Genomic DNA, 15,135 nt, shown 5'->3' on the forward strand with positions numbered 1-15,135 from the left:
CACGGCCGCCGGTTCTTGGAGCCGGCGCTAGCAGGAGCATGTCGCGAAGGGGTAGGACCAAAGAGCAATATTTCTCTGACGCCGAGATAGAGAAAATCAATAAGGATAATCGTCTCAAGGAGCTCGTGAAAACAGATTCTAAGAGGGCCAAGAGGTAAGTTCATTCATGAATTTCCAATGTTACGTTGAATGTGTAGTGGCCATGCATGTGAGGAATATATTTATCAAGGTTCTCAACCTTTTTGTTCTACACCTGATGTTCTTATTTTCCTCCTTTTCAATTCATATAAAACTGCAGAATTCTCAGTATTCGGAAGTACGTGGCACGACTAAAGATGCAAAAAGCAAACCACTTCCAAGATCTTCAGCGCCGGGCTGATGCACTAAAGATAGAGTGCTCATCATTGTCTGCACAAGTGCAGTCACGCCAGGTTTGTTCTGTAGTTGTGAGCTGACCACATGCAGGCGTAATAACATAATTTTTCTCGAGTGGCAATGTAGCTTGTTAATATTTATATTATTTGTTCTACCCCAGGAGATGTTTGATAAGCTGAAGACTGAGAACCGCGAAGCGCAAATAAAATTAAAGGGGCTGAAGGAGATAGACGAGTTGAAAGAAGGTGAGCTTGTTTATTATTGGTTGTAGTCAAGGGTTAATTCATTTAAGTTTATATCTTTTAGTGTGTTAGGATGATGATATGCATGCTTTCCAAAAATATATAGAATTCAATAGTTCAGAGTTCTTTAAGTTGATGCATGTATGATGCCTGACTCTTCCCATCAAGTCTTTAGTTGTTGGGGTGCACGTATATAAGGTTTTGCAGTGTGTTATGTATGGGAAAGAAGGGCCATTTTGTGGAGACTCATTCTCTCCTACCCTACAATTGGAGCTACAGCAAAGATAAAAACTACAAAGACACTTTTATATTAAGGATGAACAATGTCTCAGTGTGGATTTTCTTGTATGTTCATATTGTTTGTTATACATTTAATTTTGCTGTTTCTATGTGGTTACTATACTTAGATTTTGCATTCTGTAGTTGTGTGTAGCAAAACAATTCTAATTTGTAACAATGTCTATTTTATTTTTTGCATCGGTTTTTTATTATTCTCGTTTGTTGCATTATTGCTTTAAACATAATGGCTACAACAATTCATTATATATGTTCTCTATTTCAAGTTTTCTGCAAAGATGTCACCAGCATGTATCAATATGTGAAAGATATTCAGACCTCATGTGACCCTTTGCTTAGGACACTGATTATAGATATCTAGATATAGGCATCTAGCTATGTTGCAGAAGCTCTGGTTTTGTCTCCTGGTAATGTTTTCCAACAATGGATCACCCCATTTGGATGCTTCACATCAAATGTCGGTGGGTTAGCAGCTGACTTTCAAATAAATATGAAAAGAATGTAGTACTCGTAAGATATCAATTTATGATCTTGCTGAATTGGTAATTTACAAGATGCATGCATCAAGAATAATTATCAAGCAGTAATTATGTATTGTCTGCTGAAGCATTTTTGAAAGATGAGTTTCTGATTAGAACTTAAACTAGAGGGAAGGATGTACTGCACCTAATCTTTATACTATATATTTAATTGGATCTATTTAACCAAACTCATTTATGAGCTACATAGGGTGAAATTCCACGGGTACTAGATGATTCTAACTATTCCGTGACAGCTGGTGTCAACAGCAAGTCCCTCAATTCATCTAGTTATTTTTTATTATAACATGCATGGTATAGTGTTTAGATTTATGGGTTTAATAATTTTTTTCTGATTGCACTGAATGTCATGTCGACCTTTTTTCAGTTACTCTTGAAAAGGTTTCTTTTTTTGTGACTTCTTGAAAAGGTTTCTTTGGTCAATTTCAATATATATATAATTTCTTATCTTACCTTTTGGAACATTCATTTGTAAGACTAAGCAGAGAATACTATGCATGGTAGTACATACGTGGTGTGCATTTCAGATTCGCAACTTCTTTCCATGACTCTTAGGGGGGGGGGGGGGTGCGGGAGGGCTTACATATGGACAAACACAGATTGATATTATAGTGTCATAGAAGCTTGCAATAAAAAGTTACCATATGTTTTAGATGATGTGTTACTGGTTGTCCATTTTTTTTTCGCAATCGAATTAATTTGACACTGCAGCCTGTGTGGCATTTGATTATTGCTTCACATTTTGACATCACACATTTGGTGAATTATGTGTTTGAAAAACATAATAATCAGAGTGTCCAATATGAGCTTACCTACCTATATTAGAAACGTTGATCATAAGAGCTGCTATTAATTTATCATCCATGGGTGTAATAATTCATGTAGGGGTTTTTCATCAATTGGACATTTGCTCCCTGGTTCATAGATTAATACTCAATAGTCATCTATAGATGTTGGCAATCATGTCTTTTTGTCTCCTTGGTGACCCTACTTTTATCCATGGTTACAATATTTTTCCCTTCATATTTACCAACTTATATCTTCAAATAATTGTGTAACATGGGATTACTACTTTTATACAGTTCTAAATCATCAGTTGCAATCCGAGCTCCAGAGGTTAATATCTTGAGCTCAATATGCTTTGTGCCAGTGGTGCACAATCCAAAGAGCTTGCAGATGACAGGTTGGAGTGCTTCATCCGCCAATGGTTTGCATCAACTAATGGATTCCCATGCAAATGATCTAATTAGCTCACACCAACTACAAACACAGCAATACCCAGTACCACAGCAGCCAGAACAACAACCACATCAAATGGTTGATGACGAGCTTATGGATCAATACTAGCAGCCATGGAAGTTTCGTTAATATTTAGTTTTAGACATTTGATTTCTGGAACCATGATTCATAATTATGGAGTATTCTAGTTGGATTTTGTATGTGTGAGAACAATATTTATCCTTGCTAAGTTCTATTTCATTGGTTTGAACTTATCACTACTACACAAAAGATTTTGTAAGATGGTGCCCTTTTGTTAACGGATGCAGTCATAAAATTCAATCGCCTTGGTTACTACCTACAATTAATGGAGGTGGGCATTTTTTATGTACCGAGGCAAGCACTTTTGGTTGCCTCATAAAATCGATTTATGAAGGCGGGCATGTTAAGGCAAACGCCTCCAAAAAGTTCTCTATTTTTGGAGGCGGCGTATTGTTGGCATCTCTTATGCCGCACCCGCTAGGTTGTCATCCCTAACGTGACGTAATAAATGTGGTGGTACTTATAATCATGGCACTTATAAAATATGAAATAAAAGTTATCCGTAAGCGCACATATATAATACTTTTGTTGTTGCATTTCACCTAGGAAAGTTTCAGGTATCGTTATTTATAATTTTACCACTGGGAGCTTCTAGAAAGAGCTAGAAGAGAAAATTGATATGGCTAAAAGAATTACAAATACATACTCTAGATTCAAATCAATTAACCACTTCTATCTAAATAGGGGTAAGACAAATAATGATGATAATAATAAGGATAATGATAATGAGATAATGATAGGGAATCCACAATTAGAGATGACTCGTAGGATCAAGTAGGGTAGAATAAAGTGATACAGTTAAAGATTTTAATTCCTAAATTTACATCATATCTACTAAGTCTCAGGGCTTCTATTATACTCTTTATCATTTATAGCAATAATCAATCTCCCATCTAAACATAAGGAACATTACTTCAGAGAATTCATGAACATAGCAATCCTTCCCCAAGTAACCGGGTTCTACTAGGCCTAGATTCGAGGAGTGGATTACATAGGACTCAACGAAGCTGTCACCTTCGCGATCTACCACATGGCCCGGAAAATAGGGTGCATTCGCAGGTAACTATAATCTAGACATAACGTCTACATTACCTCTACCACTTAATTCAATCCGGAGTTGAACTAAGCGCTCTACAAATATATGTCTAAACTTATTATCAGTCAAGACTATATCAAAGATAGAACTAGAATAAGCTAAGAGCAGAATAAATAAGAACATAATGATATTAAAGTAGCATAAAGTCATAATTACAAGATATAATGATAGATATTACCAAATCTCATGACATCGATCCGGAATCCTGAGCCGCGCTCAACTCTACTTGTATCTAAGTAGACCTAAACCTAAACTTGAAGTGGAGATCTAATCTTCTAATTGGAAACCCTAGCTTTTCTCTCTGGCCTTCTGAATGATAGATCAACTAATTTGATTGATGGATCGTCCCTCTAGGGGGTCTACCCTTGCTTATATAACCCGATGGGATGAACCGTAGCCCTTGGATCAAACCGACCTAAACGTAGGATGAAGATGCATCCTTGGAGGTGGTGGAGGAGTCCTGAAGAAGCACGGTGCGGAGAGACCTGAGGGTAGGCTAGTCGGCCTGGCTGGTGGGGCCGGCTGGCCCCACCTGTATGCCGCCAAGCTCCTATTTCGTTCCTGCATCTTGTGGTGTCCTCTAGAACTTCCCATCAATTCTTGTGGAGTTCCAATGTGATTTGGTTTGGTTCCTTGGCTCATACTCTTCCTCGGATTATTCTGTTTTTATCCCTAAAATCTCACAAATTACCAAAGTTGTGGAAATTGTCTTGTTAGTCCATAAAACTCTTGCTTGGTGATTCTTTCAGAGTATTCAAGAGAGTTCTTGGTCGTATCCATCGGGGACTCTCTTCTTCGGACTCCAAATATAGCAAGTAATATGTCCATTTTGATCATCTCGACGAGCTCTTCATAGTGGTATGCTCTGTTTCATCATTTATGATACTTTTATGTGATGAAGTGTCAATAATCTGCAAAATAGATGAGAGCAACAAAACTCATGGAACTTGTTAGAATAATCCCTATAACTATGCATTAATAACTCTTTTGCCACTATGTTGTACTTTAATTGATAGTATAACGTTGACGTTAAAGACCGCCAACACATATTAAAGCAACCGTCTCCAAAAATTCATTTCCAAAGGCAGGCATACTACAAAACCCGCCACCACAAATAGTGGCTCAATTCCCAGCCTAAGCAAAAGCCCACATCTATCCTCCTCTAGGCTCATATATAAGTGACACTTAGGATTACATTCTCCAGAGCCGTCTCCCTCCCTATCAATCCCTCTCCCATTTCCCTCCTCTCTCCCCACCTACCCCTCTCCCTCAGTCCTCATCCCCTTCTCTTAGATCCACCGGCCTCTCTCTCTGGTCCGTTCTCACTCTCTCTCCCCCCTGGTACTCCTCATGATGTGTGGGGAAGGGGGCCACGCTTGCGGCGATGGTGGGCCATGCCCTTGTAGCAGGGTCTGTGCTTATGATGGCAGTAGGCCGCGCCTCGGCTTAGGGTGTCGCGGTGGCTCAGGATCTCGACCTCCAGCGGTGGTGGATTGGGGTCCAGTGGGATCTCCACCTCTAGCAGCGGTGGCTTGGGGGCTCAACGCCTCCACTAGGATCTCCATTGCAGCGGCAGCGGCTCAGGGTCTAGCGATGGTGGCGGGCTGCTCCCTTCTCAAGCTACATCGGTGGCTCTAGATCTCCTTCTCGGACCCATCCCGGATCCAGCGAGTGGAGCGGTGGATCTAGTGAGTGGAGCTGCAGATCTAGCTAGCAGCAACCTCTGCCTGTGGATGGGCACGGCAGCCTATGCACAGTTTTTTTTTTGTTTTTTGTATTGATTAACCAAGGCGGGCAAAGCACCCGCCACCATGGTCTGTGCATTAACAGGGACCTTTGATTGGAGGCGGTTGCTTTGTCCGCCTCCAAAAAATCCAAAACGTCTGCCTCTAAAAAGTTTTTTGTAGTAGTGTATTTCAATTGTTTATTGTAGATCATACATTGTATACATTTTCATTGGAACTTATTTTATTTAATTGTGTCTAATTTACTATGATGGGTTATTGTGTTTATCATAGTGTATCAACATTGTTTAAAATTACATCTTGATTGCTTCTTGAGTGAAACACCTTAATTATATAATTTTTTTTGAAAGATTTTAGCAAATTTTTTAAATTTTTTCCATACATTCCTCGCATGCTTCTGTTCTATTGAAGCTATACCCTATTGTTGCCAAACATAGAAATGGCCTTGTTACCAATCCCTAGCACTTTGGAGGTATGGTGGCCATTAGATCAAACCGATAATTTAATTTGGTCTTTAGAACAATTCAGTTGTTGGATTCCATGTGTATAAGATTTTGCAGAATGTTGTACATATCAAAATAATGGGACATTGTGTTGACCCTCTCTCTCTATCCCCTCCTCTCCCTATACTTGTTATGTGCTAGATGATGATATGCTGCACCAAAATACAATTCAGCAAATTGTAGTTTAATTAGAGTTCTAAACCGCTGCTTGTATGATGGCTGACTCTCTTAGTAAGTCATTTAGTTGTTCGATTGTTCATATATAAGATTTTGCAGCCCCTTGTATACGGACAAAAATGGGGGCATTTCCTTGAGACTCTCCCTCTCTCTCTGCTTCCCTATACTTCGAGCTCCAATAAAACATAAAACTAGATAGACACATGAGTATAAGGATGAGCAATCTCTTGGTGTGTATTTTTGCTGATGATCATATTGCTTGCCATACACTTTGTAATTTTTTGGCCAATATTAGTCAGTTAGTTCTCTCATTTATGGCATTGCTCTGCAATTTATTTTGTGGCCATTATTTCCCACAAAACTAGACACACACACAACTACAAATTGCAAAAACTAATATTGGCCAACAACATGGGAGGCCATGCCGACGCCGACAAGCGTGCATGACAAGATGAACAATGGGGGCGGTACCAGCAGCTACAGCAGCATTCTCTGCAACTGTCATGGTTCCATGTCCATGTATTCCCATTCAGAGGAGAAAGCGCTAGAACAGCCGAGGGACCTGCTATCTCTGTGGCCATCTTCTGCGAGGTGCAGCTGCGACAAGAGTATGGGGAGCAGCATAGTAGGCAGTTGCCAAGGCTAGGCAGACATGCCAGCATTGGCCAATAAGATCGATATGATGAGAACTGGTGGCAGCAGCTGTAGTGCTGGGCCGAAATTGCCATGGAACTATGTCTGTGGAGAACTCCACCTCTCTCCCCGCCGTTCAAAAACTGATACTTGGAGGCATGGATCGACCTGGGTTGTGACCATGGCTGCTAGTTCTTTGAGCTGGCGCTAGCAGCAGCATGTCGCAAAGTGGTGGGACCAAGGACCAATACTTCTCAGAGGTCGAGATCGAGACGATCAATAAGGACAATCGACTCAAAGAGCTCGTGAAAACAGATTCTAAGAGGGTCAAGACCTATGTCCATTCATAGATTTCCAATGTTATGTTGAATATGAAGTAGCCATGCATGTGGGGCATATATTTATCAAAGTGCTCAACCTTTTTGTTCTCCCTCTAATGTTCTTAATGTCCTCCTTTGCAATTCTGAAAAAACTGCAGGATTCTCTGTAATTGGGAATACGTGATACGGCTGAAGGCACAAAAGGCAAACCACTTCGAAGATCTTGGGGGCCGGGCTGATGCATTAAAGATGGAGTGCAGGTCATTATCTGCACAAGTGCAGTTGCGCTTGGTTTGTTCTGAAGTTGTGTGCCAACCACATGATGCAGGAGTAACATAATTTTTTCTCGAGTGACAATGTAGGTTGTTGATATTTATATTATCTGTTCTTCCCAGGAGATGTTTGATAACCTCAAGTATGAGAACCGCGAGGCGCAAATAAAGTTAAAGGGGCTTAAGGAGCTAGACAATTTGAAAGAAGGTGAGCTTGTTTATTATTGGTTGTAGTCAAGGACTTATATGGACATACACAGATTGATATTATAGTGCGACAGAAACAAAGATGATGGCTCTCAATGTGAAGGCACTCTTCGCAAGTTCATCCCACATTTCCACTCTCTCCTTCCATAGTATCTCCATATCTTGCATCAATGGTTCGATAAAAACATCTATGTCGATGCCTGGTGCTTTCGGTCCAGAAATTATCATTGTCAACAACAAATACTTTCTCTTCACGAACAACCATGGAGGCAGGTTATAAATCGACAGGAGAACTGGCCACGTGCTATGTGTGCTCGTCCTGTCAACAAATGGATTCATTCCATCAGTGCTCAAAGCGAACCTTACATTTCTAGGGTCTTCTCCAAATTCTGGGTACTTCGCATCAAAGCCCTTCCACTGTTGTGCATCGGATGGGTGACGTAGCACACCATCACCTTTCTTGCGTCCATCCAAAGCCCACCATTGCATGAGCTATAAGTCCTTGGGGTTTGAGAATAAACGCCTCAAACGATCAATCGGCGATAGATACCACATAACCAATGCAGGGATTTTTCTTTGGTTAGTATCATCTATCCTTAGGGTGATGTTTGGTTCTTCAGCATTCTTAGTAGCGTCTCCTTTCTTTCCACACTTCTTTCTCTTTTTTCCAGACTTAGTACCCATGTCTTCCTCAATACAGTTGTCGTTCCTTTTGTATCGACTTGCACCATACGTCAGACAATTTATTAGGTCTTTGAAGACCCCACGATAAAGGATACAATGGTCTAGACACGCATGTAATCGTTCCATACCCATTGTAAATGGACTGATAAGCTTCTTTGCTTGATATGTGTTAGTGGGCACAAAGTTTGGTTTAGGAAGCACAGCAGCCCCAGAGTCAATAGGTCGTTGAAGCTCCTATCGGACCATCCATACTTAGCCTTCAAAATCAGTATGTCCAACAAAAAATGAAGCAACGACCATCTTTTCTCACAACCCTATTCCTCCGGGTACAAGCGTTCTTTCCTTGCCTTCTTTACTCCCTCCAAGTTTTTAGCACTTTCAATAGTAATTCTTTTTCCATATTGAGTAGCATATCTTCTAGGAAGTCCTTTTCTTCTTCGTTGTTGTCTTCACCATCATCATCCTCTCCACCATATCCTTCTCCATCGTCACAACCGTCATCTCCACCACCACCACCGCCACCACCATCAAAGTATTCTCTTATAACATCATCATGCATCGTGAAAGCCTGTGCCTCCGTACTTCTCTCACCATGATGATCCTAAATCTCGTAGTTCTCCATGAAACCCCTTCTTATCAAGTGCGACCTTATTTTATTTAGATCCTGGCACACTATTCGGTTTCTACAGTCACAACAGGGGCACTATATATCCTTTGTCTGCTTGATCAAAGCATGTCTTTTAGCTGCTTCAATGAAACCATTAAATTTTTGTATGTAGCTGACTTCGTTTCTTCGATTTTACAATGACCGGTCCATATTTAGTACCCTATATAAATGCAAAAAAATAAAAGCTAGCATGCATGAGAAAAGATATCGTGTCACTAAATAAAAATCCATGCCCAAATTACTTGTAATAAATAAAAAATCAAATTAGAGCCCAAATTGCTCCCCCCTCTCTATATAGATCTCGACGCAGAATCAAAATATAATGTTTCTGCAAAATTCCAATAGGCTTTACGGCCGAAGAGACTCACCCCACAATCCCAACTTGTTTAAAGATTGAAAGGCCAAAACCTCCCCCTCTCCTCTTGCCGTTTCTCTTCGGCCACCAAGAGCTAAGAACGAAAGGTGTTACACGCTCGGTCGCGAGGAAGAAAAAAGAGTCTAGAGTAAGTTTTTTTAGGGGCGGTTGACTAAGCAAACCGTCTCTGATAACTCATTTGTTGGTGCGGTTCTGTTAAGTGAACCGCCTCTAGAAATCATGGATCTTCAGTGTCGGCTCACTAAGGACAACCGCCCCTGAAAATAGAGCTTCAGAGGCGGTTCACTTAAAGGAACCGGCTCTAAGAATCAGAGGCAGTTTTCTTAACTGAACCACCTCTAAAACGGTTGCATCAGAGGTGGTTCATAAGCTGCAGTGCCCAACGATATAGTTAGAAACGGTTTTCTACGTGGACCGCCTCAGATGGAAATGGGAGGCGTTGCTGAAATTGATTTCTGTACTAGTGTTAATTGATCGTATAATGTTGACGTTAAGGACCGTCAACACGTATTAAAGCGACCGTCTCCAAAAATTCATTTCCAAAGGCAGGCATACTACAAAGCCCGCCACCACAAATAGTGGCCCAATTTCTAGCCTAAGCAAAAGCCCACATCTATCCTCCTCTAGGCTCATATATAAGTGACACTTAGGATTACATTCTCTAGAGCCCTCTCCCATTTCCCTCCTCTCTCGCCACCTATCCCTCTCCCTCAGTCCTCATCCCTCTCTCTTAGATCCAACCGGCCTCTCTCTGGTCCGTCCTCACTCTCTCTCCCCCTTGGTACTTCACGATGTGTGGGGAAGGGGCCACGCTTGCAGCGATGGTGGGCCACGCCCTTGTAGCAGGGTCTGCGCTTGTGACGGCAGCAGGCCGCGCCTCGGCTTAGGGTGTCGCGGTGGCTCGGGATCTCGACCTCTAGCGGTGGTGGCTTGGGGTCCAGTGGGATCTCCACCTCCAGCAGCGATGGCTTGGGGGCTCAACGCCTCCACCAGGATCTCCGTTGCAGTGGAAGTGGCTTGGGGTCTGGCGATGGTGTCGGGCTACTCCCTTCTCAAGCTACACTGGTGGCTCTAGATCTCGTTCTCCGACCCATCCCTTATCCAGCGAGTGGAGTGGTGGATCTAGTGAGTGGAGCTGCAGATCTGGCGAGTGGAGCTGTGGATCTAGCTAGTAGCAACCTCTGCCTGTGGATGGGCGCATCAGCCTATCCACATTTTTTTGTATTGATTAACCAAGGCGGGCAAAGCACCCGCCACCATGGTGTGTGCATTAACAATGACCTTTGATTGGAGGCGGTTGCTGTGCTCGCCTCCAAAAAATCCAAAACGTCTGCCTCTAAAAAGATTTTTGGAGTAGTGTATTTTAATTGTTTATTGTAGTTCATATATTGTGTACATTTTCATTGGAACTTATTTTATTTACTTGTGCCTAATTTACTATGATGGGTTATTGTATTTATCCTAGTGTATGAACAATCTTTAAAATTACGTCTTGATTCCTTTAACTTGAGTGTAACAACTTAATTTTGTATTATTTTTAATGATTTTAACAAATGTGTTAAATTTTTTCCATACATTCCTCGCATGCTTCTGTCCTATTGAAGCTATACCCTGTTGTATCCAAACATAGAAATGGCTTTGTTACCAATCCCTAACACTGTGGGGTATGGTGGTCATTAGATCAAACCAATAATTTAGTTTGGTCTTTAGAACATTTCAGTTGTTGGATTCCATGTGTTTAAGGTTTTGCAGAATGCTGTATATGAAAAGAATGGGATAGTATGTTGAGCCTGTCTCTCCCCTCCCCTCCCCTCCCTATACTTGTAGTGTGCTAGATGATGATATGCTCCACCAAAATAAATTCAGCAAATTGTAATTTAATGAGAGTTCTAAATTGCAGGTCATTATCTGCACAAGTGCATTCGTGCCAGGTTTGTTGTGTAGTTGTGCGCCGATTACAACATGCAGGAATAATAACATAATTTTTCTTGAGTGACAATGTAGTTTGTTGATATATATATATATATATATATATATATATATATTATTTGTTCTATCGGAGGAGATGTTTGCTAACCTCAAGGCTGAGAACCACGAGGTGCAAATAAAGTTAAAGGGGCTGAATGATGTAGACAATTTGAACAAGGTGGGCTTTTTTTATTGTTTCTGTAGTTAAGGGCTTACACAGATTGATATTATATAGTGTCATAGAATTGCAATAATAAGTTACAATATTTATAGAACAATATATATTTTAGATGATGTGCTACTCTTCGTCCATTTCTTTTTTTGAAATCAAATTAATTTGACACTGCAGACTGCATGGCATCTGATTGTTGCTTCACATGTTTGACATCACATGTATGGTGAATTATGTGTTTGAAACATAATATGTGGAGTGTCATATACACTTTAATTTTCATTGAAAAAACATGTGAAAATTGATCTGCTTACCTACTTATATAAGAAACGTTGATCATAACAGCTGTTAATTTATCATTTGGACTTTTGCTCCCTAGTACATAGATTAATACTCAATGGGCATCTATAAATGTTGGCAATCATGGCTTTTTGTCTCCATGGTGACCCTATTTTTATCCATGTTTACAATATTTTTCCCTTCATATTTACAAACTTATATCTTGAAATAATTATGCAACATGGGAGTACTACTCTTTATATAGTTCTAAATCATCACTTGCAATATATATGAGCTCTAGAGGTTAAAATCTTGAGCTCAATATGCTTTGTGGCAGTGGCGCACACAATCCAAAGAGCTCGCAAATGGTAGGTTCTAATGCTTTAACCGCCATTGGTTTGCGCCTACTGATGGATCCCCATGCAAATGATCTAATTAGATCACACTAGCTTCAAACATAGGAACACACGGTACCATAACAGCGAGAACAACAACCACAACAAACCATTGATGATTAGTGGATCAATACCAGAAGCCATGCAAGTTTCGATAATATTTACTTTTAGACAACCAATTTGGTACCATGCTTCATAATTAAGGAGTATTCTAGTTGGGTTTTGTATGTGTGAGAAAATTTTTTATCCGTGCTAAATTCTATTTCTTCGGTTTGAACATATTTCAGTTGTTTATTGTAGTTCATATGTTGTGTACATTTTCATTGGAACTTATTTTATGTACTTGTGTCTAATTTACATTGATGGGTTATTGCATTTATCCTAGTGTATGAATATTCTTTAAAATTATGTCTTGATTGCTTTAACTTGTGTGTAACACCTTAATTATATATATATTTGAAATATTTTAACAAATGTGTTAAATTTTTTCCATACATTCCTCGCATGCTTCTGTTCTATTGAAGCTATACCCTGTTGTTGCCAAACATAGAAATGGCCCTGTTACCAATCCCTAACACTGTGGGGTATGGTGGTCATTAGATCAAACCAATAATTTAGTTGGGTCTTTATAATAATTGAGTTGGATTCCACGTGTATAAGATTTTGCAGAATGTTGTACATGAAAATAATGGGACATTGTGTTGACCCTGTCTCTCTCCTCCACTCCTTATACTTGTAGTGTGCTAGATGATGATATGGTCCACCAAAATACAATTCAACAAATTTTAGTTCAACTAGATTTCTAAATTGCTGTTGGTATGATGGCTGACTTTCTTATTAAGTCATTTAGTTGTTGGATGGTTCGTATATAAGATTTTGCAGCCCCTTGTGTATGGACAAAAATGGGGCATTTCCTTGAGACTCTCCCTCTCTATCTGTGCTTCCCTATACTTCGAGCTCCAACAAAACATAAAACTGTCTTCATCCCGCAAGTTCCATCGGATCTCGCCTTCGCCAGGGATGGCGGCGAAACACCGGCCACGCCCAAATAGCCGGATCACGCACTCCCTTCCCTCGCCCTTCCTCTCGGAGCTTAGCTCGATTCGTAGGATGGGCACCAACGTCTTCAGTGATCTGAATGGGACCCAGCGGCCGTTGCTCCGCGGCCCGCAGGAGCAAGAAATGACGTGATCGTTGTCGTCGTTGACCATGCCCCACTCCCATCATGATACACCCATTCCCATTGGGGACTTCTCCGGCTTCCTGTCGGTGTCGCAACAGCAGCTGGCTCTCGCCATGGGAGGCCTCTCTGGGTTCGCACCGCAGCTGTTTCAGCAACAGCAGGCGCAGCCATCACTTTCTAGTCTGCATCCTCTGCCGGCGGCAACTTGTCCGGGTTCCCTTTGCCAGTGTCGCAGCCACAGAATATGCAGCGGTCCTCCTCCTCCTCCTCCACCGATCTTCCCAGCAAGATCTTCTCTGAATTCGAGCAGCCAGCGGCACCGCAGCATTTCTCCACCTATCTAGCGGATCTTCCTAGCGGGAGCACCATTTTCCAGTCCTCTTCATCGAGTTCAGAGATGCATGACTTGGTCCCATTGCCTGAGAGCCTGCAGATGCCACCACTACTGTCACAGCAGGTTAAAAAGCAACAGCCTGTTGTCGTTGCCCCTTGCCTTGAACCCGAGATTATTTCACTCGACCATGGCGACGAGCTCAGTGCTCTTGTCAACTCATTTGCATTGTCTCATGGTCTTGAATCAACGAGCCTTCCCACCAACTTAGAAGAGAGACTACAGTTGGGCGGTAGTGGCAGCAGGCTGAGCATGAGGAGCGCTGCCGAGGGAGGTTCTCAAACATGGGAGGCGATGCGGACGACGGCAGGCTTGCATGACAAGGTGAACAATGGTGGCGGTAGCAGCAGCAGCAGCAGCAGCAGCATTCCTTGGAACTGTGATGCGGTTCCATGCCCATGTATTCCCAATCAGAGGAGAGAGCGCTACAAGAGCTGAGCAACCTGCTATCTTCTGTGAGCAGCAGCTGAAACCAGAGCATGGGGACCAGCATAGCAGGCAGTTGCCAAGGCTAGGAAGACATAGCGGCATTGGCAAACAAGATCGACATGATGAGCATTGGTGGCAGCAGCAGTAGTTCTAGGCCGAAAATGACATGGAACTACAGTTCGTTGCCTGCGGAAAACTCCACCTCTGTCCCCGCTGTGCCAAAGCTGATACTTGGAGGCATGGGCAGACCAGGGTTGCCACCACGGCCGCCAGTTCTTGGAGCTGGCGCTAGCAGCAGCATGTCACGAAGGGGTAGGACTAAAGAGCAATAATTCTCTGACACCGAGATGGAGATGATCAATAAGGATAATCGACTCAAGGAGCTCGTGAAAACAGATTCTAAGAGGGCCAAGAGGTAAGTTCATTCATGAATTTCCAATGTTATGTTGAATGTGTAGTGGCCATGCATGTGGGGAATATATTTATCAAGGTGCTCAACCTTTTTGTTCTGCATATGATGATCTTAATTTCCTCCTTTTCAATTCTTATAAAACTGTAAAGACGCAAAAAGCAAACCACTTCCAAGATCTTGAGCGCCGTGCTGATGCACTAAAGATGGAGTGCACGTCATTATCTGCACAAGTGCAGTCAGGCCAGGTTTGTTCTATAGTTGTGAGCTGACCACATGCAGGAGTAATAGCATAATATTTCTCAAGTGACAATGTAGCTTGTTGATATTTATATTGTTTGTGTTCTACCCTGGGAGATGTTTGATAACCTCAATACTGAGAACTGCGAGGCACAAATAAAGCTAAAAGGCCTGAAGGAGATATACGATTTGAAAGAAGGTGGGGTCCACATATAT

Source organism: Sorghum bicolor, chromosome 5 (genome assembly GCF_000003195.3).
Source record: "Sorghum bicolor cultivar BTx623 chromosome 5, Sorghum_bicolor_NCBIv3, whole genome shotgun sequence".
Taxonomy (NCBI): Eukaryota; Viridiplantae; Streptophyta; class Magnoliopsida; order Poales; family Poaceae; genus Sorghum; species Sorghum bicolor.